Source organism: Scyliorhinus torazame, chromosome 14 (assembly GCF_047496885.1).
Source record: "Scyliorhinus torazame isolate Kashiwa2021f chromosome 14, sScyTor2.1, whole genome shotgun sequence".
NCBI classification, from domain to species: Eukaryota; Metazoa; Chordata; class Chondrichthyes; order Carcharhiniformes; family Scyliorhinidae; genus Scyliorhinus; species Scyliorhinus torazame.
Genome location: NC_092720.1, coordinates 12,095,936 through 12,121,312, shown reverse-complemented (window position 1 = coordinate 12,121,312; position 25,377 = coordinate 12,095,936). Strand labels below are relative to the sequence as shown.

Sequence of the window (25,377 nt, the reverse complement as noted above, 5' to 3'; positions counted from 1 at the left end):
GGAATAGGGGGGAATCTGCCGAAAGGTCGGAATCCCCTGCTGGCTGAGGGTCTCTGATGCCTTTCGGTGAAGGATTGTGATGAATGGATTGGAGGAGAAGCTGACACGATGGCCGGCATCCTCACACTGCAGCTGGTCAGGGCAATGCAACACTGGCCTGGGAAGAACCTTGGCTCCTCTCCAAGGTAGTGGGTTCAAATCCCACGCCAGAGACAAACATGGGGCGGGATTCGCTCAGCCCGGGGCCGGGCCGCAGAATCACCGCCACCGGCGTGAATTGCGCCACGCCGCCCGAACGCCGGGACCCGGCTCTCCGCGGAGAATTCACGTCGTTGGCGCCGGCCGGGGTCGCTCTACGGGGCACGCCCCCAGCGATTCCCGGCTCGGGATGGGCCGGACGGCCGTGTCACAAAACCCCAGTCCCACCGGGACCGTCCACACCTGCTCTCCGCCGGAGGGAACTCGGCGTTGGAGGGTCGGGTGGCGGCCTGTGGGGGAGGGGAGGGGGGGGGAGCTCTGATGTGGCCTGGCCTACAATCGGGGCTCACCGATCAGCGGGCCGGCCTCTCTGGCTGGGGGGCCTCCTTTCTTCCGCGGCGTCCCCTGTAGTCCTGCGCCATGTTGCGTCGGGGCCGGCGCGTTGGTCGGGGCCGGCGCGGAGGAGGGAGCCACCGGCCACGCGCTCGTTGGCCCCGGCCCCACTGCGCACGCACGGACCCCGCGGTGCCCAGTTCACTCCGGGATCGGCAGCCGGAGCGGCGTGGGTCGCTGCAGTCCCGTGCCGGCCCCCTGTAGGGGGCCAGAATTGCTGATCCTGAGGCCATGTCAACGCCGTCGGGAAACGCGATGGCGTCAAACACTTAGCCTCAGGATCAGAGAATCCCGCCCATGTAATCGAGCCCACTCTCAATATCCCAGGCCACCTAAAGACCTTTATCCCTCCTGAAGCATTGCTTCAATTGTTGGAAACTCAGCAATTTGTGCCCAGCAAGATCCCACGAACAGCAATGTTTCGAGGTGTCATTTGACAGAAAGATATTGACACCGGTGAGAACTCGACTTTTCTTCTTCAAAACTGTGACTGTGAGATCTTTGGTAAAGGACAGACGGAGAACTCAGCTTAAGACAGCACCCCCTGACACTCCAGCACCCCCTGACACTCCAGCACCCCCTGACACTCCAGCACCCCCTGACACTCCAGCACCCCCTGACACTCCAGCACCCCCTGACACTCCAGCACCCCCTGACACTCCAGCACCCCCTGACACTCCAGCACCCCCTGACACTCCAGCACCCCCTGACACTCCAGCACCCCCTGACACTCCAGCACCCCCTGACACTCCAGCACCCCCTGACACTCCAGCACCCCCTGACACTCCAGCACCCCCTGACACTCCAGCACCCCTGACACTCCAGCACCCCCTGACACTCCAGCACCCCCTGACACTCCAGCACCCCCTGACACTCCAGCACCCCCTGACACTCCAGCACCCCCTGACACTCCAGCACCCCCTGACACTCCAGCACCCCCTGACACTCCAGCACCCCCTGACACTCCAGCACCCCCTGACACTCCAGCACCTCCTCAGCAGCAGACGGGAGCATCAGCCTAGATTATGCGCACAAGCCTTTGGAGGGGGCCTTGAATGCATTGCCAGGTGGCTGCACAGTGGTTAGCACTGCTCCCTCACTGCGCCACGGACCAGGGTTCGATTCTGACCTCGGATGACTGTCTGTGCGGAGTCTGCACGTTCTCCCCGTGTGTGCGTGGGTTTCCTCCGGGTGCTCCGGTTCCCTCCCACAGTCCAAAGATGTGCAGGTTAGGTGGAGTGGATGTACTCAATTGTCCCCAGCTGGGGTTACAAACATAGAGTAGGGGATTGGGCCTGGGTTGGGGTGCTCTGTCGGAGGGTCGATGCAGACCCGATGTGCTGAATGGCCTCCTTCTGTACTGTAGGGACTCTGTGATTCTATTTTATGATCCAGAGTTGAGATTGCTGTCCATTGATCCATGGCTGATTATCATAAATCTAATATCCTTCTCAATGCGTTGTGTAGACTGTGTTCACATGTGTGTTGTGATAACCTTCACACGGGAAGTGGCGTGTCGGTAGTGTGGGGATTCTCCCTGGCGTGGTCACACCATACACTCTGCATGTAAGAGCTGTTTACGATCTCTCCAATGCTGTTCTTCGCCCTTGGGTCATCATTTCCATTCAAGCCAGCAACTTTGCAGGTGGATAGTTGAGAAGTTGTGGAACTGGATTAACCAGTCGACTTTCGTGAATGCCGGGAGAAAAGCAATAAAACAGTTCTGGGTCAGTCACCCCTCCTGGCGAACTCATCCTAACGCAAATACAATGCAAGTTATTGCTTTGAGAGTTACGTCTGTGTGCCTGGAGCCTGCATTCATCTGTGTGTCTGTCCACCTGTGTGTGTCTGTCCACCTGTGTGTGTCTGTCCATCTGTGTGTGTCTGTCCACCTGTGTGTGTCCACCTGTGTGTGTCTGTCCACCTGTGTATGTCTGTCCACCTGTGTGTGTCCATCCGTGTGTCTGTCCACCTGTGTCTGTCTGTCCACCTGTGTGTGTCTGTCCACCTGTATATGTCTGTCCATCAGTGTGTGTCTGTCCATCTGTGTGTGTCTGTCCATCTGTGTTTGTCTGTCCATCTGTGTATGTCTGTCCACCTGTGTGTGTCCATCTGTGTGTCTGTCCACCTGTGTGTGTCTGTCCACCTGTGTGTGTCTGTCCACCTGTGTGTGTCTGTCCACCTGTGTATGTCTGTCCATCGGTGTGTGTCTGTCCATCTGTGTGTGTCTGTCCATCTGTGTGTGTCTGTCCACCTGTGTATGTCTGTCCACCTGTGTATGTCTGTCCACCTGTGTGTGTCCATCCGTGTGTCTGTCCATCTGTGTCTGTCTCTCCACCTGTGTGTGTCTGTCCACCTGTGTGTGTCTGTCCACCTGTGTGTGTCTGTCCACCTGTGTATGTCTGTCCATCGGTGTGTGTCTGCCCATCTGTGTGTGTCTGTCCATCTGTGTTTGTCTGTCCATCTGTGTATGTCTGTCCACCTGTGTGTGTCCATCCGTGTGTCTGTCCACCTGTGTGTGTCTGTCCATCTGTGTGTATCTGACCGCCTGTGTGCGTCTGTCCACCTATGTGTGTCTGTCCATCGGTGTGTGTCTGTCAACCTGTGTGTGTATGTCCATCTGTGTGTATCTGACCGCCTGTATGTGTCTGTCCACCTATGTGTGTCTGTCCATCGGTGTGTGTCTGTCCATCGGTGTGTGTCTGTCAATCGGTGTGTGTCTGTCCATCTGTCTGGCTGTCCACCTGTGTGTGTCTGTCCATCTGTGTGTGTCTGTTCATCTGTCTGTCTGTCCACCTGTGTGTGTCTGTGCATCTGTCTGTCCACCTGTGTGTTTCTGTCCATCTGTGTCTGTCTGTCCATCTGTCTGTGTCTGCCCATCTGTGTGTGCCTATCCATCTGTGTGTGTCTGTCCATCTATGTGTGCCCATCTGTGTGTCTGTCCACCTGTGTGTCTGTCCACCTGTGTGTGTCTGTCCATCTGTGTCTGTCTGTCCATCTGTGTTGTCTGTCCATATGTCTGTCCACCTGTGTGTGTCTGTCCACCTGTGTGTGTCTGTCCATCTGTGTGTCTGTCCATCTGTGTCTGTCCATCTGCGTGTGTCTGTCCATCTGCGTGTGTCTGTCCACATGTGTGCGCCTGTCCACCTGTCTGTCCACCTGTGTGTGTCTGTCCGCCTGTCTATCCATCTGTGTGTGTCTGTCCACCTGTGAGTGTCTGTCCACCTGTGTGTGTCTGTCCACCTGTGTGTCCACCTGTGTGTCTGCTCACCTGTGTGTCCACCTGTGTGTGTCGGTCCATCTGCGTTTGTCTGTGCACCTGTGTATGTCTGTCCACCTGTGTGTGTCTGTCCATCTGTCTGTCCACCTGTGTGTGTCTATCCACCTGTGTCAGTCTGTCAGCCTGTGTGTGTCTGTCCATCTGTCTGTCCATCTGTGTGTCTCCACCTGTGTGTGTCTGTCCACCTGTGTGTGTCGGTCCATCTGTGTGTGCCTGTCCAACCGTCTGTCCATCTGTGTGTCTGTCCACCTGTGTGTGTCTGTCCATCCGTCTGTCCATCTGTGTGTGTCTGTCCATCAGTCTGTCCACCTGTGTGTGTCTGTCCACCTGTGTGTGTCTGTCCACCTGTGTGTGTCGGTCCATCTGTGTGTGCCTGTCCACCTGTGTGTGTCTGTCCACCTGTGTGTGTCTGTCCACCTGTGTGTGTCTGTCCATCTGTGTTTGTCTGTCCACCTGTGTGTGTCTGTCGATCTGTGTGCGTCTGTCCAACTGTGTGTGTCTGTCCACCTGTGTGGGTCTGTCCAACTATGCGTGTCTATCCACCGGTGTTTGTCTGTCCATCTGTGTGTGTCTGTCCAACTGTGTGTGTCTATCCACCGGTGTTTGTCTGTCTACCTGTGTTTTTCTGTCCATCAGTGTCTGTCCATCTATGTGTGTCCATCTGTGTATTTCTGTCCATCAGTGTCTGTCTGTCCATCTATGTGTGTCCATCTGTGTGTCTGTCCACCTGTGTGTGTTTGTCCATCTGTGTGTGTCTGTCCATCGGTGTGTGTCTGTCCATCGGTGTGTGTCTGTCCACCTGTGTGTGTCTGTCCACCTGTGTGTGGCTGTCCACCTGTGTGTGTCTGTCCACCTGTGTGTGTTTGTCCATCTGTGTGTCTGACAATCTGTGTGTGTCTGTCCACCTGTGTGTGTCTGCCCATCTGTGTGTCTGTCCACCTGTGTGTGTCTGTCCACCTGTGTGTGTCTGTCCACCTGTGTGCGTTGTTCCACCTGTGTGCGTCTGTCCACCGGTGTCTGTCTGTCCATCTGTGTGTGTCTTTCCATCTGTGTGTTTCTGTGCATCTGTCTGTCAATCAGTGCGTGTCCGTGTGTCTGTGCGTGTCGGTCCACCTGTGTGTGTCTGTCCATCTGTGTGTGTCTGCCCATCTGTGTGTCTGTCCACCTGTGTGTGCTTGTCCATCTGTGTGTCTGTCCATCTGTGTGTGCCTGTCCATCTGTGTGCGTCTGTCCACCTATGTGTGTCTGTCCATCTGTGTGCGTCTGTCCACCTGTGTGTGTCTGTCCATCTGTGTGCGTCCGTCCATCTCTGTGTGTCTGTCCATCTGTGTGTGTCTGTCCATCTGTGTGCGTCTGTCCATCTGTGTGCGTCTGTCCACCTCTGTGTGTCTGTCCACCTCTGTGTGCGTCTGTCCACCTGTGTGTGTCTGTCCATCTGTGTGCGTCTGTCCACCTATGTGTGTCTGTCCATCTGTGTTTGTCTATCCATCTGTCTGTCCACCTCTGAGTGTCTGTCCATCTGTGTGTATCTGTCCATCTATGTGTGTCCAACTGTGTGTCTGTCCACCTGTGTGTCTGTCCACCTGTGTGTGTCTGTCCACCTGTGTGTGTCTGTCCACCTGTGTGTGCCTGTCCATCTGTGTGTGCCTGTCCATCTGTGTGTGTCTGTCCATCTGTGTGTGCCTGTCCACCTGGATGTGCCTGTCCACCTGGGTGTGTCTGTCCAACTGTGTGTGTCTGTCCATCTGTGTGTCTGTCCGCCTGTGTGTGACTGTCCATCTGTGTGTGCCTGTCCATCTGTGTGTCTGTCCACCGGTGTTTGTCTGTCCACCTGTGTGTGTCTGTCCACCTGTGTGTGTCTATCCACCTGTGTGTGTCTGTCCATCTGTGTGACTGTCCATCTGTGTGTGACTGTCCATCTGTGTGTGTCTGTCCATCTGTGTGTGGCTGTCCACCTGTGTGTGTCTGTCCACCCGTGTGTGTCTGTCCACCTGTGTGTCTTTGTCCACTTGGGTGTGTCTGTCCACCTGTGTATGTCTGTCCATCTGCATGTGTTTGTCCACCTGTGTGTGTCGGTCCATCTGTCTGTCCACCTGTGTGTGTCTGTCCACCTGTGTGTGTCTGTCCATCTGTGTGTCGGTCCATCTGTCTGTCCACCTGTGTGTGTCTGTCCACCTGTGTGTGTCTGTCCATCTGTGTGTGTCTTTCCATCTGTGTGTGTCTGTGCATCTGTCTGTCAATCAGTGCGTGTCCGTCCGTCTGTGTGTGTCGGTCCACCTGTGTGCGTCTGTCCATCTGTGTGTGTCTGCCCATCTGTGTGTGTCTGCCCATCTGTCTGTGCCTGTCCCTCAGTGTCCGTCTGTCCATCTGTGTGCGCCTGTCCATCTGTGTGTGTCTGTCCACCTATGTGTGTCTGTCCATTGGTGTGTGTCTGTCCATCTGTGAGCGTCTGTCCATCTGTGTGCGTCTGTCCACCTATGTGTGTCTGTCCATCTGTGTGCGTCTGTCCACCTCTGTGTGTCTGTCCACCTCTGTGTGCGTCTGTCTACCTGTGTGTGTCTGTCCATCTGTGTTTGTCTGTCCATCTGCGTGTGTCTGTCCACCTGTGTGTGTCTGTCCATCTGTATTTGTCTGTCCATCTGTGTGTGTCTGTCCATCCGTCTGTCCACCAGCGTGTGTCTGTCCATCTGCGTGTTTCTGTCCATCTGCGTGTTTCTGTCCATCTGCGTGTGTCTGTCCATCTGTCTGTCCACCTGTGTGTCTGTCCACCTGTGTGTGTCTGTCCAACTGTGTGTGTCTGTCCAACTGTGTGTCCATCGGTGTGTCTGTCCACCTGTGTGTGTCTGTCCAACTGTGTGTGTCTGTCCACCTGTGTGTACCTGCCCATCTGTGTGTGTCTGTCCAACTGTGTGTGTCTGTCCACCTGTGTGTTTCTGTCTATCAGTGTCTGTCTGTCCACCTGTGTGTGTCTGTCTACCTGTGTGTTTCTGTCCATCAGTGTCTGTCCATCTATGTGTGTCCATCTGTGTGTTTCTGTCCATCAGTGTCTGTCTGTCCATCTATGTGTGTCCATCTGTGTGTCTGTCCACCTGTGTGTGTTTGTCCATCTGTGTGTGTCTGTCCAACAGTGTGTGTCTGTCCATCAGTGTCTGCCGGTCCATCTATGTGTGTCCATCTGTGTGTCTGTCCATCTGTGTGTGGCTGTCCACCTGTGTGTGTCTGTCCACCTGTGTGTGTCTGTCCACCTGTGTGTGTTTGTCCATCTGTGTGTCTGACAATCTGTGTGTGTCTGTCCACCTGTGTGTGTTTGTCCATCTGTGTGTGTCTGTCCATCTGTGTGTCTGACAACCTGTGTGTGTCTGTCCACCTGTGTGTGTCTGTCCACCTGTGTGTGTCTGTCCTTCTGTGTGTGTCTGTCCATCTGTGAGTCTGACAATCTGTGTGTGTCTGTCCACCTGTGTGTGTCTGTCCACCTGTGTGTGTCTGTCCATCTGTGTGTGTCTGTGCATCTGTCTGTCAATCAGTGCGTGTCCGTCCGTCTGTGCGTGTCGGTCCACCTGTGTGTGTCTGTCCACCTGTGTGTGTCTGTCCATCTGTGTGTGTCTGTTCACCTGTGTGCGTCTGTCCACCGGTGTGTGTCTGTCCATCTGTGTGTGTCTTTCCATCTGTGTGTGTCTGTGCATCTGTCTGTCAATCAGTGCGTGTCCGTCTGTCTGTGCGTGTCGGTCCACCTGTGTGTGTCTGTCCACCTGTGTGTGTCTGCCCATCTGTGTGTCTGTCCACCTGTGTGTGCCTGTCCATCTGTGTGTCTGTCCATCTGTGTGCGCCTGTCCATCTGTGTGCGCCTGTCCATCGGTGTGCGTCTGTCCATCGGTGTGTGACTGTCCATCAGTGTGCGTCTGTCCACCTATGTGTGTCTGTCCATCTGTGTGCGTCTGTCCACCTATGTGTGTCTGTCCATCTGTGTGCGTCTGTCCATCTCTGTGTGTCTGTCCATCTGTGTGTGTCTGTCCATCTGTGTGCGTCTGTCCACCTCTGTGTGCGTCTGTCCACCTATGTGTGTCTGTCCATCTGTGTGCGTCTGTCCATCTCTGTGTGTCTGTCCACCTATGTGTGTCTGTCCATCTGTGTGCGTCTGTCCATCTGTGTGCGTCTGTCCATCTCTGTGTGTCTGTCCATCTGTGTGCGTCTGTCCATCTGTGTGTGTCTGTCCATCTGTGTGTGTCTGTCCACCTATGTGTGTCTGTCCATCTGTGTTTGTCTATCCATCTGTCTGTCCACCTGTGAGTGTCTGTCCATCTGTGTGTATCTGTCCATCTATGTGTGTCCATCTGTGTGTCTGTCCACCTGTGTGTGTCTGTCCATCTGTGTGTGCCTGTCCATCTGTGTGTGTCTGTCCATCTGTGTGTGTCTGTCCATCTGTGTGTGTCTGTCCACCTGGGTGTGTCTGTCCAACTGTGTGTGTCTGTCCAACTGTGTGTGTCTGTTCATCTGTGTGTCTGTCCACCTGTGTGTGACTGTCCATCTGTGTGTGCCTGTCCATCTGTGTGTGTCTGTCCACCGGTGTTTGTCTGTCCACCTGAGTGTGTCTGTCCACCTGTGTGTGTCTATCCACCTGTGTGTGTCTGTCCATCTGTGTGTCTGTCCATCTGTGTGTGACTGTCCATCTGTGTGTGCCTGTCCATCTGTGTGTGTCTGTCCACCTGGGTGTGTCTGTCCACCTGTGTGTCTCTGTCCACTTGGGTGTGTCTGTCCACCTGTGTATGTCTGTCCATCTGCATGTGTTTGTCCACCTGTGTGTGTCGGTCCATCTGTCTGTCCACCTGTGTGTGTCTGTCCACCTGTGTGTGTCTGTCCATCTGTGTGTCGGTCCATCTGTCTGTCCACCTGTGTGTGTCTGTCCATCTGTGTGTGTTTTCCATCTGTGTGTGTCTGTGCATCTGTCTGTCAATCAGTGCGTGTCCGTCCGTCTGTGTGTGTCGGTCCACCTGTGTGTGTCTGTCCATCTGTGTGTGTCTGCCCACCTGTGTGTGCCTGTCCATCTATGTGTCTGTCCATCTGTGTGCGCCTGTCCATCTGTGTGCGTCTGTCCACCTATGTGTGTCTGTCCATCGGTGTGTGTCTGTCCATCTGTGTGCGTCTGTCCATCTGTGTGCGTCTGTCCACCTATGTGTGTCTGTCCATCTGTGTGCGTCTGTCCACCTATGTGTGTCTGTCCATCTGTGTGCGTCTGTCCATCTCTGTGTGTCTGTCCATCTGTGTGTGTCTGTCCATCTGTGTGTGTCTGTCCATCTGTGTGCGTCTGTCCACCTATGTGTGTCTGTCCATCTGTGTTTGTCTGTCCATCTGTCTGTCCACCTGTGTGTCTGTCCACCTGTGTGTGTCTGTCCAACTGTGTGTGTCTGTCCAACTGTGTGTCCATCGGTGTGTCTGTCCACCTGTGTGTGTCTGTCCAACTGTGTGTGTCTGTCCACCTGTGTGTACCTGCCCATCTGTGTGGGTCTGTCCAACTGTGTGTGTCTGTCCACCTGTGTGTTTCTGTCCATCAGTGTCTGTCTGTCCACCTGTGTGTGTCTGTCTACCTGTGTGTTTCTGTCCATCAGTGTCTGTCCATCTATGTGTGCCCATCTGTGTGTTTCTGTCCATCAGTGTCTGTTTGTCCATCTATGTGTGTCCATCTGTGTGTCTGTCCACCTGTGTGTGTTTGTCCATCTGTGTGTGTCTGTCCAACAGTGTGTGTCTGTCCATCAGTGTCTGCCGGTCCATCTATGTGTGTCCATCTGTGTGTCTGTCCACCTGTGTGTGTCTGTCCACCTGTGTGTGTTTGTCCACCTGTGTGTGTTTGTCCATCTGTGTGTGTCTGTCCATCTGTGTGTCTGACAACCTGTGTGTGTCTGTCCACCTGTGTGTGTCTGTGCACCTGTGTGTGTCTGTCCATCTGTGTGTGTCTGTGCATCTGTCTGTCAATCAGTGCGTGTCCGTCCGTCTGTGCGTGTCGGTCCACCTTTGTGTGTCTGTCCACCTGTGTGTGTCTGTCCATCTGTGTGCGTCTGTTCACCTGTGTGCGTCTGTCCACCGGTGTGTGTCTGTCCATCTGTGTGTGTCTTTCCATCTGTGTGTGTCTGTGCATCTGTCTGTCAATCAGTGCGTGTCCGTCTGTCTGTGCGTGTCGGTCCACCTGTGTGTGTCTGTCCACCTGTGTGTGTCTGCCCATCTGTGTGTCTGTCCACCTGTGTGTGCCTGTCCATCTGTGTGTCTGTCCATCTGTGTGCGTCTGTCCACCTATGTGTGTCTGTCCATCTGTGTGCGTCTGTCCACCTATGTGTGTCTGTCCATCTGTGTGCGTCTGTCCATCTCTGTGTGTCTGTCCATCTGTGTGTGTCTGTCCATCTGTGTGCGTCTGTCCACCTCTGTGTGCGTCTGTCCACCTATGTGTGTCTGTCCATCTGTGTGCGTCTGTCCATCTCTGTGTGTCTGTCCACCTATGTGTGTCTGTCCATCTGTGTGCGTCTGTCCATCTGTGTGCGTCTGTCCATCTCTGTGTGTCTGTCCATCTGTGTGCGTCTGTCCATCTGTGTGTGTCTGTCCATCTGTGTGTGTCTGTCCACCTATGTGTGTCTGTCCAACTGTGTTTGTCTATCCATCTGTCTGTCCACCTGTGAGTGTCTGTCCATCTGTGTGTATCTGTCCATCTATGTGTGTCCATCTGTGTGTCTGTCCACCTGTGTGTGTCTGTCCATCTGTGTGTGCCTGTCCATCTGTGTGTGTCTGTCCATCTGTGTGTGTCTGTCCATCTGTGTGTGTCTGTCCACCTGGGTGTGTCTGTCCAACTGTGTGTGTCTGTCCAACTGTGTGTGTCTGTCCAACTGTGTGTGTCTGTTCATCTGTGTGTCTGTCCACCTGTGTGTGACTGTCCATCTGTGTGTGCCTGTCCATCTGTGTGTGTCTGTCCACCGGTGTTTGTCTGTCCACCTGAGTGTGTCTGTCCACCTGTGTGTGTCTATCCACCTGTGTGTGTCTGTCCACCTGTGTGTGTCTGTCCATCTGTGTGTCTGTCCATCTGTGTGTGACTGTCCATATGTGTGTGCCTGTCCATCTTTGTGTGTCTGTCCACCTGGGTGTGTCTGTCCACCTGTGTGTCTCTGTCCACTTGGGTGTGTCTGTCCACCTGTGTATGTCTGTCCATCTGCATGTGTTTGTCCACCTGTGTGTGTCGGTCCATCTGTCTGTCCACCTGTGTGTGTCTGTCCACCTGTGTGTGTCTGTCCATCTGTGTGTCGGTCCATCTGTCTGTCCACCTGTGTGTGTCTGTCCATCTGTGTGTGTTTTCCATCTGTGTGTGTCTGTGCATCTGTCTGTCAATCAGTGCGTGTCCGTCCGTCTGTATGTGTCGGTCCACCTGTGTGTGTCTGTCCATCTGTGTGTGTCTGCCCACCTGTGTGTGCCTGTCCATCTATGTGTCTGTCCATCTGTGTGCGCCTGTCCATCTGTGTGCGTCTGTCCACCTATGTGTGTCTGTCCATCGGTGTGTGTCTGTCCATCTGTGTGCGTCTGTCCATCTGTGTGCGTCTGTCCACCTATGTGTGTCTGTCCATCTGTGTGCGTCTGTCCACCTATGTGTGTCTGTCCATCTGAGTGTATCTGCCCATCTATGTGTGTCTTTCTGTGTGTCTGTCCACCTGTGTGTGTCTGTCCACCTGTGTGTGTCTGTCCACCTGTGTGTGCCTGTCCATCTGTGTGTGCCTGTCCATCTGTGTGTGCCTGTCCATCTGTGTGTGTCTGTCCATCTGTGTGTGTCTGTCCACCTGAGTGTTCCTGTCCACCTGGGTGTGTCTGTCCAACTGTGTGTGTCTGTCCAACTGTGTGTGTCTGTCCATCTGTGTGTCTGTCCACCTGTGTCTGACTGTCCATCTGTGTGTGCCTGTCCATCTGTGTGTGTCTGTCCACCGGTGTTTGTCTGTCCACCTGTGTGTGTCTGTCCACCTGTGTGTGTCTATCCACCTGTGTGTGTCTGTCCATCTGTGTGTCTGTCCACCTGTGTGTGACTGTCCATCTGTGTGTGTCAGTCCATCTGTGTGTGTCTGTCCACCTGTGTGTGTCTGTCCACCTGTGTGTCTCTGTCCACTTGGGTGTGTCTGTCCACCTGTGTATGTCTGTCCATCTGCATGTGTTTGTCCACCTGTGTGTGTCGGTCCATCTATCTGTCCACCTGTGTGTGTCTGTCCACCTGTGTGTGGCTGTCCATCTGTGTGTCAGTCCATCTGTCTGTCCACCTGTGTGTGTCTGTCCACTTGAGTGTGTCTGTCCACCTGTGTGGTCTGTCCATCTGTGTGTGTCTGTCCATCTGTGTGTGTCTGTCCATCTGTGTGTGTCTGTCCACCTGTGTGTGTCTGTCCATCGGTGTGTGTCTGTCCATCGGTGTGTGTCTGTCCACCTGTGTGCGTCTGTCCACCTGTGTGTGTCTGTCCACCTGTGTGTGCCTGTCCATCTGTGTGTGCCTGTCCATCTGTGTGTGCCTGTCCATCTGTGTGTGTCTGTCCATCTGTGTGTGTCTGTCCACCTGAGTGTGCCTGTCCACCTGGGTGTGTCTGTCCAACTGTGTGTGTCTGTCCAACTGTGTTTGTCTGTCCATCTGTGTGTCTGTCCACCTGTGTGTGCCTGTCCATCTGTGTGTGTCTGTCCACCGGTGTTTCTCTGTCCACCTGTGTGTGTCTGTCCATCTGTGTGTGTCTATCCACCTGTGTGTGTCTGTCCATCTGTGTGTCTGTCCACCTGTGTGTGACTGTCCATCTGTGTGTGTCAGTCCATCTGTGTATGTCTGTCCACCTGTGTGTGTCTGTCCACCTGTGTGTCTCTGTCCACTTGGGTGTGTCTGTCCACCTGTGTATGTCTGTCCATCTGCATGTGTTTGTCCAACTGTGTGTGTCGGTCCATCTATCTGTCCACCTGTGTGTGTCTGTCCACCTGTGTGTGTCTGTCCATCTGTGTGTCAGTCCATCTGTCTGTCCACCTGTGTGTGTCTGTCCACTTGGGTGTGTCTGTCCACCTGTGTGGTCTGTCCATCTGTGTCTGTCTGTCCATCTGTGTGTGTCTGTCCATCTGTGTGTGTCTGTCCACCTGTGTGTGTCTGTCCATCGGTGTGTGTCTGTCCATCTGTGTGCGTCAGTCCACCTATGTGTGTCTGTCCATCTGTGTTTGTCTATCCATCTGTCTGTCCACCTCTGAGTGTCTGTCCATCTGAGTGTATCTGTCCCTCTATGTGTGTCCATCTGTGTGTCTGTCCACCTGTGTGTCTGTCCACCTGTGTGTGTCTGTCCACCTGTGTGTGTCTGTCCACCTGTGTGTGCCTGTCCATCTGTGTGTGCCTGTCCGTCTGTGTGTGTCTGTCCATCTGTGTGTGTCTGTCCACCTGGGTGTGCCTGTCCACTGGGGTGTGTCTGTCCATCTGTGTGTGCCTGTCCATCTGTGTGTGTCTGTCCACCTGTGTGTGTCTGTCCACCTGGGTGTGCCTGTCCACCTGGGTGTGTCTGTCCAACTGTGTGTGTCTGTCCAACTGTGTTTGCCTGTCCATCTGTGTGTCTGCCCACCTGTGTGTGACTGTCCATCTGTGTGTGCCTGTCCATCTGTGTGTGTCTGTCCACCAGTGTTTGTCTGTCCACCTGTGTGTGTCTGTCCACCTGTGTGTGTCTATCCACCTGTGTGTGTCTGTCCATCTGTGTGTCTGTCCATCTGTGTGTCTGTCCACCTGTGTGTGACTGTCCATCTGCATGTGTTTGTCCACCTGTGTGTGTCGGTCCATCTATCTGTCCACCTGTGTGTGTCTGTCCACCTGTGTGTGGCTGTCCATCTGTGTGTCAGTCCATCTGTCTGTCCACCTGTGTGTGTCTGTCCACTTGAGTGTGTCTGTCCACCTGTGTGGTCTGTCCATCTGTGTGTGTCTGTCCATCTGTGTGTGTCTGTCCATCTGTGTGTGTCTGTCCACCTGTGTGTGTCTGTCCATCGGTGTGTGTCTGTCCATCTGTGTGCGTCTGTCCACCTGTGTGTGTCTGTCCACCTGTGTGTGTCTGTCCACCTGTGTGTGCCTGTCCATCTGTGTGTGCCTGTCCATCTGTGTGTGCCTGTCCATCTGTGTGTGTCTGTCCATCTGTGTGTGTCTGTCCACCTGAGTGTGCCTGTCCACCTGGGTGTGTCTGTCCAACTGTGTGTGTCTGTCCAACTGTGTTTGTCTGTCCATCTGTGTGTCTGTCCACCTGTGTGTGCCTGTCCATCTGTGTGTGCCTGTCCATCTGTGTGTGTCTGTCCACCGGTGTTTGTCTGTCCACCTGTGTGTGTCTGTCCATCTGTGTGTGTCTATCCACCTGTGTGTGTCTGTCCATCTGTGTGTCTGTCCACCTGTGTGTGACTGTCCATCTGTGTGTGTCAGTCCATCTGTGTATGTCTGTCCACCTGTGTGTGTCTGTCCACCTGTGTGTCTCTGTCCACTTGGGTGTGTCTGTGCACCTGTGTATGTCTGTCCATCTGCATGTGTTTGTCCAACTGTGTGTGTCGGTCCATCTATCTGTCCACCTGTGTGTGTCTGTCCACCTGTGTGTGTCTGTCCATCTGTGTGTCAGTCCATCTGTCTGTCCACCTGTGTGTGTCTGTCCACTTGGGTGTGTCTGTCCACCTGTGTGGTCTGTCCATCTGTGTCTGTCTGTCCATCTGTGTGTGTCTGTCCATCTGTGTGTGTCTGTCCACCTGTGTGTGTCTGTCCATCGGTGTGTGTCTGTCCATCTGTGTGCGTCAGTCCACCTATGTGTGTCTGTCCATCTGTGTTTGTCTATCCATCTGTCTGTCCACCTCTGAGTGTCTGTCCATCTGAGTGTATCTGTCCCTCTATGTGTGTCCATCTGTGTGTCTGTCCACCTGTGTGCCTGTCCACCTGTGTGTGTCTGTCCACCTGTGTGTGTCTGTCCACCTGTGTGTGTCTGTCCATCTGTGTGTGCCTGTCCATCTGTGTGTGCCTGTCCATCTGTGTGTGTCTGTCCACCTGTGTGTGTCTGTCCACCTGGGTGTGCCTGTCCACCTGGGTGTGTCTGTCCAACTGTGTGTGTCTGTCCAACTGTGTTTGCCTGTCCATCTGTGTGTCTGCCCACCTGTGTGTGACTGTCCATCTGTGTGTGCCTGTCCATCTGTGTGTGTCTGTCCACCAGTGTTTGTCTGTCCACCTGTGTGTGTCTGTCCACCTGTGTGTGTCTATCCACCTGTGTGTGTCTGTCCATCTGTGTGTCTGTCCATCTGTGTGTCTGTCCACCTGTGTGTGACTGTCCATCTGTGTGTGACTGTCCATCTGTGTGTGACTGTCCATCTGTGTGTCTGTCCACCTGTGTGTGACTGTCCACCTGTGTGTGTCTGTCCACCTGTGTCAGTCTGTCTGCCTGTGTGTGTCTGTCCATCTGTGTGTCTGTCCACCTGTGTGTGTCTGTCCAACTGTGTGTGTCTGTCCACCTGTGTGTACCTGTCCACCTGTGTGTGTCTGTCCACCTGTGTCAGTCTGTCTGCCTGTGTGTGTCTGTCCATCTGTCTGTCCATCTGTGTGTCTGTCCACCTGTGTGTGTCTGTCCAACTGTGTGTGTCTGTCCACCTGTGTGTGTCTGTCCACCTGTGTGAGTCTGTCCACCTGTGTCAGTCTGTCTGCCTGTGTGTGTCTGTCCATCTGTCTGTCCACCTGTGTGTGTCTGTCCACCTGTGTGTGTCTGTCCACCTGTGTCAGTCTGTCTGCCTGTGTGTGTCTGTCCATCTGTCTGTCCATCTGTGTGTCTGTCCACCTGTGTGGGTCTGTCCAACTGTGTGTGTCTGTGCAACTGTGTGTGTCTATCCACCGGTGTTTGTCCGTCCATCTGTGTGTGTCTGTCCACTTGTGTGTTTCTGTCTATCAGTGTCTGTCTGTCCACCTGTGTGTGTCTGTCTACCTGTGTGTTTCTGTCCATCAGTGTCTGTCCATCTATGTGTGTCCATCTGTGTGTTTCTGTCCATCAGTGTCTGTCTGTCCATCTATGTGTGTCCATCTGTGTGTCTGTCCACCTGTGTGTGTTTGTCCATCTGTGTGTGTCTGTCCAACGGGGTGTGTCTGTCCATTGGTGTGTGTCTGTCCATCGGTGTTTGTCTGTCCATCTGTGTGTGTCTGTCCACCTGTGTGTGTCTGTCCACCTGTGTGTGTCTGTCCACCTGTGTTTGTTTGTCCATCTGTGTGTCTGACAATCTGTGTGTGTCTGTCCAACTGTGTGTGTTTGTCCATCTGTGTGTGTCTGTCCACCTCTGTGTGTCTGTCCATCTGTGTGTGTCTGACAACCTGTGTGTGTTTGTCCATCTGTGTGTGTCTGTCCATCTGTTTGTGTCTGTCCATCTGTGAGTCTGACAATCTGTGTGTGTCTGTCCACCTGTGTGTGTCTGTCCACCTGTGTTTGTCTGTCCATCTGTGTGTGTCTTTGCATCTGTCTGTCAATCAGTGCGTGTCCGTCCGTCTGTGCGTGTCGGTCCACCTGTGTGTGTCTTTCCATCTGTGTGTGTCTGCCCATCTGTGTGTCTGTCCACCTGTGTGTGTCTGTCCATCTGTGTGCGTCTGTCCACCTGTGTGCGTCTGTCCACCGGTGTGTGTCTGTCCATCTGTGTGTGTCTTTCCATCTGTGTGTGTCTGTGCATCTGTCTGTCAATCAGTGCGTGTCCGTCTGTCTGTGCGTGTTGGTCCACCTGTGTGTGTCTGTCCATCTGTGTGTGTCTGCCCATCTGTGTGTCTGTCCACCTGTGTGCGCCTGTCCATCTGTGTGCGTCTGTCCACCTATGTGTGTCTGTCCATCGGTGTGTGTCTGTCCATCTGTGTGCGTCTGTCCATCTGTGTGCGTCTGTCCACCTATGTGTGTCTGTCCATCGGTGTGCGTCTGTCCATCTCTGTGTGTCTGTCACTCTGTGTGTGTCTGTCCATCTGTGTGCGTCTGTCCATCTGTGTGCGTCTGTCCACCTCTGTGTGTCTGTCCACCTCTGTGTGCGTCTCTCCACCTGTGTGTGTCTGTCCATCTGTGTGCGTCTGTCCACCTATGTGTGTCTGTCCATCTGTGTTTGTCTATCCATTTGTCTGTCCACCTCTGAGTGTCTGTCCATCTGAGTGTATCTGTCCATCTATGTGTGTCCATCTGTGTGTCTGTCCACCTGTGTGTGTCTGTCAACCTGTGTGTGTCTGTCCACCTGTGTGTGTCTGTCCACCTGTGTGTGCCTGTCCATCTGTGTGTGCCTGTCCATCTGTGTGTGCCTGTCCATCTGTGTGTGTCTGTCCTTCTGTGTGTGTCTGTCCACTTGGGTGTGCCTGTCCACCTGGGTGTGTGTCTGTCCATCTGTGTGTGCCTGTCCATCTGTGTGTGCCTGTCCAACTGTGTGTGTCTGTCCAACTGTGTGTGTCTGTCCATCTGTGTGTCTGTCCACCTGTGTGTGACTGTCCATCTGTGTGTGCCTGTCCATCTGTGTGTGTCTGTCCACCGGTGTTTGTCTGTCCACCTGTGTGTGTCTGTCCACCTGTGTGTGTCTTATCCACCTGTGTGTGTCTGTCCATCTGTGTGTCTGTCCACCTGTGTGTGACTGTCCATCTGTGTGTGTCTGTCCATCTGTGTGTGTCTGTCCACCTGTGTGTGTCTGTCCACCTGTGTGTCTCTGTCCACTTGGGTGTGCCTGTCCACCTGTGTATGTCTGTCCATCTGCATGTGTTTGTCCACCTGTGTGTGTCGGTCCATCTGTCTGTCCACCTGTGTGTGTCTGTCCACCTGTGTGTGTCTGTCCATCTGTGTGTCAGTCCATCTGACTGTCCACCTGTGTGTGTCTGTCCACTTGGGTGTGTATGTCCACCTGTGTGGGTCTGTCCACCTGTGTGGGTCTGTCCATCTGTGTTTGTCTGTCCACCTGTGTGTGTCTGTCCACCTGTGTGTGTCTATCCACCTGTGTGTGTCTGTCCATCTGTGTGTATCTGTCCATCTATGTGTGTCCATCTGTGTGCCTGTCCACCTGTGCGTCTGTCCACCTGTGTGTGTCTGTCCACCTGTGTGTGCCTGTCCACCTGTGTGTGCCTGTCCATCTGTGTGTGTCTGTCCATCTGTGTGTGTCTGTCCACCTGGGTGTGCCTGTCCATCTGTGTGTGTCTGTCCACCTGTGTGTGTCTGTCCACCTGTGCGTGTCTGTCCATCTGTGTGAGTCTGTCCACCTGTGTGTGTCTGTCCACCTGTGTGTGTCTGTCCACCTGTGTGTGTCTGTCCACCTGTGTGAGTCTGTCCATAATTGTGTGTCTGTCCATCTGTGTGAGTCTGTCCATCTGTGTGAGTCTGTCCGCCTGTGTGTGACTGTCCATCTCTCTGTCCATCTGTGTGTCTTTCCATCTGTGTGTGTCTGTCCATCTGTGTGTGTCTGTCCATCTGTGTGTGTCTGTCCATCGGTGTGTGTCTGTCCATCGTTGTGTGTCTGTCCATCGGTGTGTGTCTGTCCATCGGTGTGTGTGTGTCTGTCCATCTGTGTGTGTCTGTCAATCTGTGTGTGTCTGTCCATCTGTGTGTGTCTGTCCATTTGTGTGTGTCTGTCCATTTGTGTGTGTCTGTCCACCTGTGTGTGTCTGTCCACCTGTGTATGTCTGTCCATCTGTGTGTCTGTCCATCTGTCTCCATCTGTGTTAGACTGTCCATCTGTGTGTGTCTGTCCACCTGTGTGTGTCTGTCAGTCTCTGTGTATCTGTCCATTTGTGTGTTTCTGTCCAACTATGTGTGCCTGTCCACCTGTGTGTCTCTGTCCATCTGTGTGTGTCTGCCCATCTGTCTGTCCATCTGTGTGTGACTGTCCATTTGTGTGTGTCTGTCCATCTGTGTGTGTCTGTCCACCTATGTGCGACTGTCCATCTGTGTGTGTCTGTCCATCTGTGTGTGTCTGTCCAACTATGTGTGTCTGTCCATCTGTGTGTGTCTGTCCACCTGTGTGTGTCTGTCCACCTGTGTGTGTCTGTCCACCTGGGTGTGTCTGTCCATCAGAGTTTGTCTGTCCATCTGTGTGTGTCTGTCCACCTGTGTGTGTCTGTCCATCTGTGTGTGTCTGTCCATCTGTGTGTGTCTGTCCATCTGTGAGTCTCTGTCCACCTGTGTGTGTCTGTCCACCTGTGTGTGTCTGTCCATCTGTGTGTGTGCCTGTCCATCTGTGTGTGTGTCTGTCCATGTGTGTGTCTGTCCTCCTGTCTGTCCACCTGTGTGTGTCTGTCCATCTCTGTGTGTCTGTCCTCCTGTCTGTCCACCTGTGTGTGTCTGTCCATCTGTGTGTGTCTGTCCATCTGTGTGTGTCTGTCCATCCGTCTGTCCACCTGTGTGTATCTGTCCATCCGTCTGTCCACCTGTGTGTGTCTGTCCACCTGTGTGTGTCTGTCCACCTGTGTTTGTCTGTCCATCTGTGTGTCTGTCCATCTGTCTGTCCACCTGTGTGTGTCAGTCCCCCTGTGTGTGGCCCCCCACCTGTGTGTGTCCGTCCACCTGTGTGTGTCTGTCCACCTGTGTGAGTCTGTCCACCTGTGTGAGTCTGTCCATAATTGTGTGTCTGTCCACCTGTGTGTGTCTGTCAGTCTGTGTGTATCTGTCCATTTGTGTGTTTCTGTCCAACTGTGTGTGCCTGTCCACCTGTGTGTGTCTGTCCATCTGTGTGTGTCTGCCCATCTGTCTGTCCATCTGTGTGTGACTGTCCATTTGTGTGTGTCTGTCCATCTGTGTGTGTCTGTCTACCTATGTGTGACTGTCCATCTGTGTGTGTCTGTCCATCTGTGTGTGTCTGTCCATCTATGTGTGTCTGTCCACCTGTGTGTGTCTGTCCACCTGTGTGTGTCTGTCCATCTCTGTGTGTCTGTCCATTTGTGAGTGTCTGTCCATCTGTGTGTGTCTGTCCATCTGTGTGTGTCTGTCCATCTGTGTGTGTGTCTGTCCATGTGTGTGTCTGTCCTCCTGTCTGTCCACCTGTGTGTGTCTGTCCATCTGTGTGTGTCTGTCCTCCTGTCAGTCCACCTGTGTGTGTCTCTCCACCTGTGTGTGTCTGTCCACCTGTGTTTGTCTGTCCATCTGTCTGTCCACCTGTGTGTGTCTGTCCCTCTGTGTGTGTCCCCCCACCTGTGTGTGTCCGTCCACCTGTGTGTGTCCGTCCACCTGTGTGAGTCTGTCCGCCTGTGTGTGACTGTCCACCTGTCTGTCCATCTGTGTGTCTGTCCACCTGTGTGTGTCTGTCCACCTGTGTGTGTCTGTCCTACTGTGTCTGTCTGTCCATCTGTGTGTGTCTGTCCATCTGTCTGTCCATCTGTGTTAGACTGTCCAAGTGTGTGTGTCTGTCCATCTGTCTGTCCATCTGTGTTAGACTGTCCATCTGTGTGTGTCTGTCCAGCTGTGTGTGTCTGTCCACCTGTGTGTGTCTGTCAGTCTGTGTGTGACTGCCCATTTGTGTGTGCCTGTCTCCCTGTGTATGTCTGTCCACCTGTGTGTGTCTGTCCACCTGTGTGTGTCTGTCCATCTGTGTGTGTCTGTCCACCTGTGTGTGTCTGTCCACCTGTGTGTATCTGTCCACCTGTGTGTATCTGTCCACCTGTGTGTGTCTGTCCACCTGTGTGTGTCTGTCCACCTGGGTGTGTCTGTCCACCTGGGTGTGTCTGTCCATCAGAGTTTGTCTGTCCATCTGTGTGTTTCTGTCCATCTGTGGTGTGTCTGTCCACTATGTGTGTCTGTCCACCTGTGTGTGTCTGTCCATCTGTGTGTGTCTGTCCATCTGTGTGTGTCTGTCCATCTGTGTGTGTCTGTCCATCTGTGTGTGTGTCTGTCCATGTGTGTGTCTGTCCTCCTGTCTGTCCACCTGTGTGTGTCTGTCCATCTGTGTGTGTCTGTCCTCCTGTCTGTCCATCTGTGTCTGTCTGTCCACCTGTGTGTGTCTGTCCATCTGTGTGTGTCTGTCCATCTGTGTGTGTGTCTGTCCATGTGTGTGTCTGTCCTCCTGTCTGTCCACCTGTGTGTGTCTGTCCATCTGTGTGTGTCTGTCCTCCTGTCTGTCCATCTGTGTGTGTCTGTCCATCTGTGCCTGTCTGTCCATCTGTGTGTGTCTGTCCATCCGTCTGGCCACCTGTGTGTGTCTGTCCACCTGTGTCTGTCTGTCCACCTGTGTTTGTCTGTCCATCTGTGTGTCTGTCCATCTGTCTGTCCACCTGTGTGTGTCCGTCCACCTGTGTGTGTCTGTCCACCTGTGTGAGTCTGTCCACCTGTGTGAGTCTGTCCATAATTGTTTGTCTGTCCATCTGTGTGAGTTTGTCCATCTTTGTGAGTCTGTCCGCCTGTGTGTGACTGTCCATCTGTCTGTCCATCTGTGTGTCTGTCCACCTGTGTGTGCCTGTCCACCTGTGTGTGTCTGTCCACCTGTGTGTGTCTGTCCTACTGTGTCTGTCTGTCCATCTGTGTGTCTGTCCATCTGTCTGTCCATCTGTGTTAGACTGTCCATCTGTGTGTGTCTGTCCATCTGTGTGTGTCTGTCCACCTGTGTGTGTCTGTCCACCTGTGTGTATTTGTCCACCTGTGTGTGTCTGTCCATCTGTGTGTGTCTGTCCACCTGTGTGTGTCTGTCCACCTGTGTGTGTCTGTCCACCTGTGTGTGTCTGTCCATCTGTCTGTCCATCTGTGTTAGACTGTCCAAGTGTGTGTGTCTGTCCATCTGTCTGTCCATCTGTGTTAGACTGTCCATCTGTGTGTGTCTGTCCAGCTGTGTGTGTCTGTCCACCTGTGTGTGTCTGTCAGTCTGTGTGTGACTGCCCATTTGTGTGTGCCTGTCTCCCTGTGTATGTCTGTCCACCTGTGTGTGTCTGTCCACCTGTGTGTGTCTGTCCATCTGTGTGTGTCTGTCCACCTGTGTGTGTCTGTCCACCTGTGTGTATCTGTCCACCTGTGTGTATCTGTCCACCTGTGTGTGTCTGTCCACCTGTGTGTGTCTGTCCACCTGGGTGTGTCTGTCCACCTGGGTGTGTCTGTCCATCAGAGTTTGTCTGTCCATCTGTGTGTTTCTGTCCATCTGTGGTGTGTCTGTCCACTATGTGTGTCTGTCCACCTGTGTGTGTCTGTCCATCTGTGTGTGTCTGTCCATCTGTGTGTGTCTGTCCATCTGTGTGTGTCTGTCCATCTGTGTGTGTGTCTGTCCATGTGTGTGTCTGTCCTCCTGTCTGTCCACCTGTGTGTGTCTGTCCATCTGTGTGTGTCTGTCCTCCTGTCTGTCCATCTGTGTCTGTCTGTCCACCTGTGTGTGTCTGTCCATCTGTGTGTGTCTGTCCATCTGTGTGTGTGTCTGTCCATGTGTGTGTCTGTCCTCCTGTCTGTCCACCTGTGTGTGTCTGTCCATCTGTGTGTGTCTGTCCTCCTGTCTGTCCATCTGTGTGTGTCTGTCCATCTGTGCCTGTCTGTCCATCTGTGTGTGTCTGTCCATCCGTCTGGCCACCTGTGTGTGTCTGTCCACCTGTGTCTGTCTGTCCACCTGTGTTTGTCTGTCCATCTGTGTGTCTGTCCATCTGTCTGTCCACCTGTGTGTGTCCGTCCACCTGTGTGTGTCTGTCCACCTGTGTGAGTCTGTCCACCTGTGTGAGTCTGTCCATAATTGTTTGTCTGTCCATCTGTGTGAGTTTGTCCATCTTTGTGAGTCTGTCCGCCTGTGTGTGACTGTCCATCTGTCTGTCCATCTGTGTGTCTGTCCACCTGTGTGTGCCTGTCCACCTGTGTGTGTCTGTCCACCTGTGTGTGTCTGTCCTACTGTGTCTGTCTGTCCATCTGTGTGTCTGTCCATCTGTCTGTCCATCTGTGTTAGACTGTCCATCTGTGTGTGTCTGTCCATCTGTGTGTGTCTGTCCACCTGTGTGTGTCTGTCCACCTGTGTGTATTTGTCCACCTGTGTGTGTCTGTCCATCTGTGTGTGTCTGTCCACCTGTGTGTGTCTGTCCACCTGTGTGTGTCTGTCCACCTGTGTGTGTCTGTCCATCTGTCTGTCCATCTGTGTTAGACTGTCCAAGTGTGTGTGTCTGTCCATCTGTCTGTCCATCTGTGTTAGACTGTCCATCTGTGTGTGTCTGTCCAGCTGTGTGTGTCTGTCCACCTGTGTGTGTCTGTCAGTCTGTGTGTGACTGCCCATTTGTGTGTGCCTGTCTCCCTGTGTATGTCTGTCCACCTGTGTGTGTCTGTCCACCTGTGTGTGTCTGTCCACCTGTGTGTGTCTGTCCACCTGTGTGTATCTGTCCACCTGTGTGTGTCTGTCCACCTGTGTGTGTCTGTCCACCTGGGTGTGTCTGTCCACCTGGGTGTGTCTGTCCATCAGAGTTTGTCTGTCCATCTGTGTGTTTCTGTCCATCTGTGGTGTGTCTGTCCACTATGTGTGTCTGTCCACCTGTGTGTGTCTGTCCATCTGTGTGTGCCTGTCCACCTGTGTGTGCCTGTCCATCTGTGTGTGTCTGTCCATCTGTGTGTGTCTGTCCACCTGTGTGAGTCTGTCCATCTGTGTGAGTCTGTCCACCTGTGTGTGTCTGTCCACCTGTGTGTGTCTGTCCACCTGTGTGTGTCTGTCCACCTGTGTGAGTCTGTCCATAATTGTGTGTCTGTCCATCTGTGTGAGTCTGTCCATCTGTGTGAGTCTGTCCGCCTGTGTGTGACTGTCCATCTCTCTGTCCATCTGTGTGTCTGTCCATCTGTGTGTGTCTGTCCATCTGTGTGTGTCTGTCCATCGGTGTGTGTCTGTCCATCGTTGTGTGTCTGTCCATCGGTGTGTGTCTGTCCATCGGTGTGTGTGTGTCTGTCCATCTGTGTGTGTCTGTCAATCTGTGTGTGTCTGTCCATCTGTGTGTGTCTGTCCATTTGTGTGTGTCTGTCCATTTGTGTGTGACTGTCCATCTGTCTGTCCATCTGTGTGTCTGTCCACCTGTGTGTGCCTGTCCACCTGTGTGTGTCTGTCCACCTGTGTGTGTCTGTCCTACTGTGTCTGTCTGTCCATCTGTGTGTCTGTCCATCTGTCTGTCCATCTGTGTTAGACTGTCCATCTGTGTGTGTCTGTCCACCTGTGTGTGTCTGTCAGTCTCTGTGTATCTGTCCATTTGTGTGTTTCTGTCCAACTATGTGTGCCTGTCCACCTGTGTGTCTCTGTCCATCTGTGTGTGTCTGCCCATCTGTCTGTCCATCTGTGTGTGACTGTCCATTTGTGTGTGTCTGTCCATCTGTGTGTGTCTGTCCACCTATGTGCGACTGTCCATCTGTGTGTGTCTGTCCATCTGTGTGTGTCTGTCCAACTATGTGTGTCTGTCCATCTGTGTGTGTCTGTCCACCTGTGTGTGTCTGTCCACCTGTGTGTGTCTGTCCACCTGGGTGTGTCTGTCCATCAGAGTTTGTCTGTCCATCTGTGTGTGTCTGTCCACCTGTGTGTGTCTGTCCATCTGTGTGTGTCTGTCCATCTGTGTGTGTCTGTCCATCTGTGAGTCTCTGTCCACCTGTGTGTGTCTGTCCACCTGTGTGTGTCTGTCCATCTGTGTGTGTGCCTGTCCATCTGTGTGTGTGTCTGTCCATGTGTGTGTCTGTCCTCCTGTCTGTCCACCTGTGTGTGTCTGTCCATCTCTGTGTGTCTGTCCTCCTGTCTGTCCACCTGTGTGTGTCTGTCCATCTGTGTGTGTCTGTCCATCTGTGTGTGTCTGTCCATCCGTCTGTCCACCTGTGTGTATCTGTCCATCCGTCTGTCCACCTGTGTGTGTCTGTCCACCTGTGTGTGTCTGTCCACCTGTGTTTGTCTGTCCATCTGTGTGTCTGTCCATCTGTCTGTCCACCTGTGTGTGTCAGTCCCCCTGTGTGTGGCCCCCCACCTGTGTGTGTCCGTCCACCTGTGTGTGTCTGTCCACCTGTGTGAGTCTGTCCACCTGTGTGAGTCTGTCCATAATTGTGTGTCTGTCCACCTGTGTGTGTCTGTCAGTCTGTGTGTATCTGTCCATTTGTGTGTTTCTGTCCAACTGTGTGTGCCTGTCCACCTGTGTGTGTCTGTCCATCTGTGTGTGTCTGCCCATCTGTCTGTCCATCTGTGTGTGACTGTCCATTTGTGTGTGTCTGTCCATCTGTGTGTGTCTGTCTACCTATGTGTGACTGTCCATCTGTGTGTGTCTGTCCATCTGTGTGTGTCTGTCCATCTATGTGTGTCTGTCCACCTGTGTGTGTCTGTCCACCTGTGTGTGTCTGTCCATCTCTGTGTGTCTGTCCATTTGTGAGTGTCTGTCCATCTGTGTGTGTCTGTCCATCTGTGTGTGTCTGTCCATCTGTGTGTGTGTCTGTCCATGTGTGTGTCTGTCCTCCTGTCTGTCCACCTGTGTGTGTCTGTCCATCTGTGTGTGTCTGTCCTCCTGTCAGTCCACCTGTGTGTGTCTCTCCACCTGTGTGTGTCTGTCCACCTGTGTTTGTCTGTCCATCTGTCTGTCCACCTGTGTGTGT

At 53.4% G+C, this 25,377-nt stretch overlaps 1 protein-coding gene across 2 annotated transcripts in view; it reads left to right on the top strand.

Annotated features, from left to right (window-relative positions):
- LOC140389521 (fibroblast growth factor 12) overlaps nucleotides 1-25,377 on the top strand; it is a 712,332-nt gene that overhangs the window by 323,930 nt on the left and 363,025 nt on the right. The window lies entirely within an intron of this gene.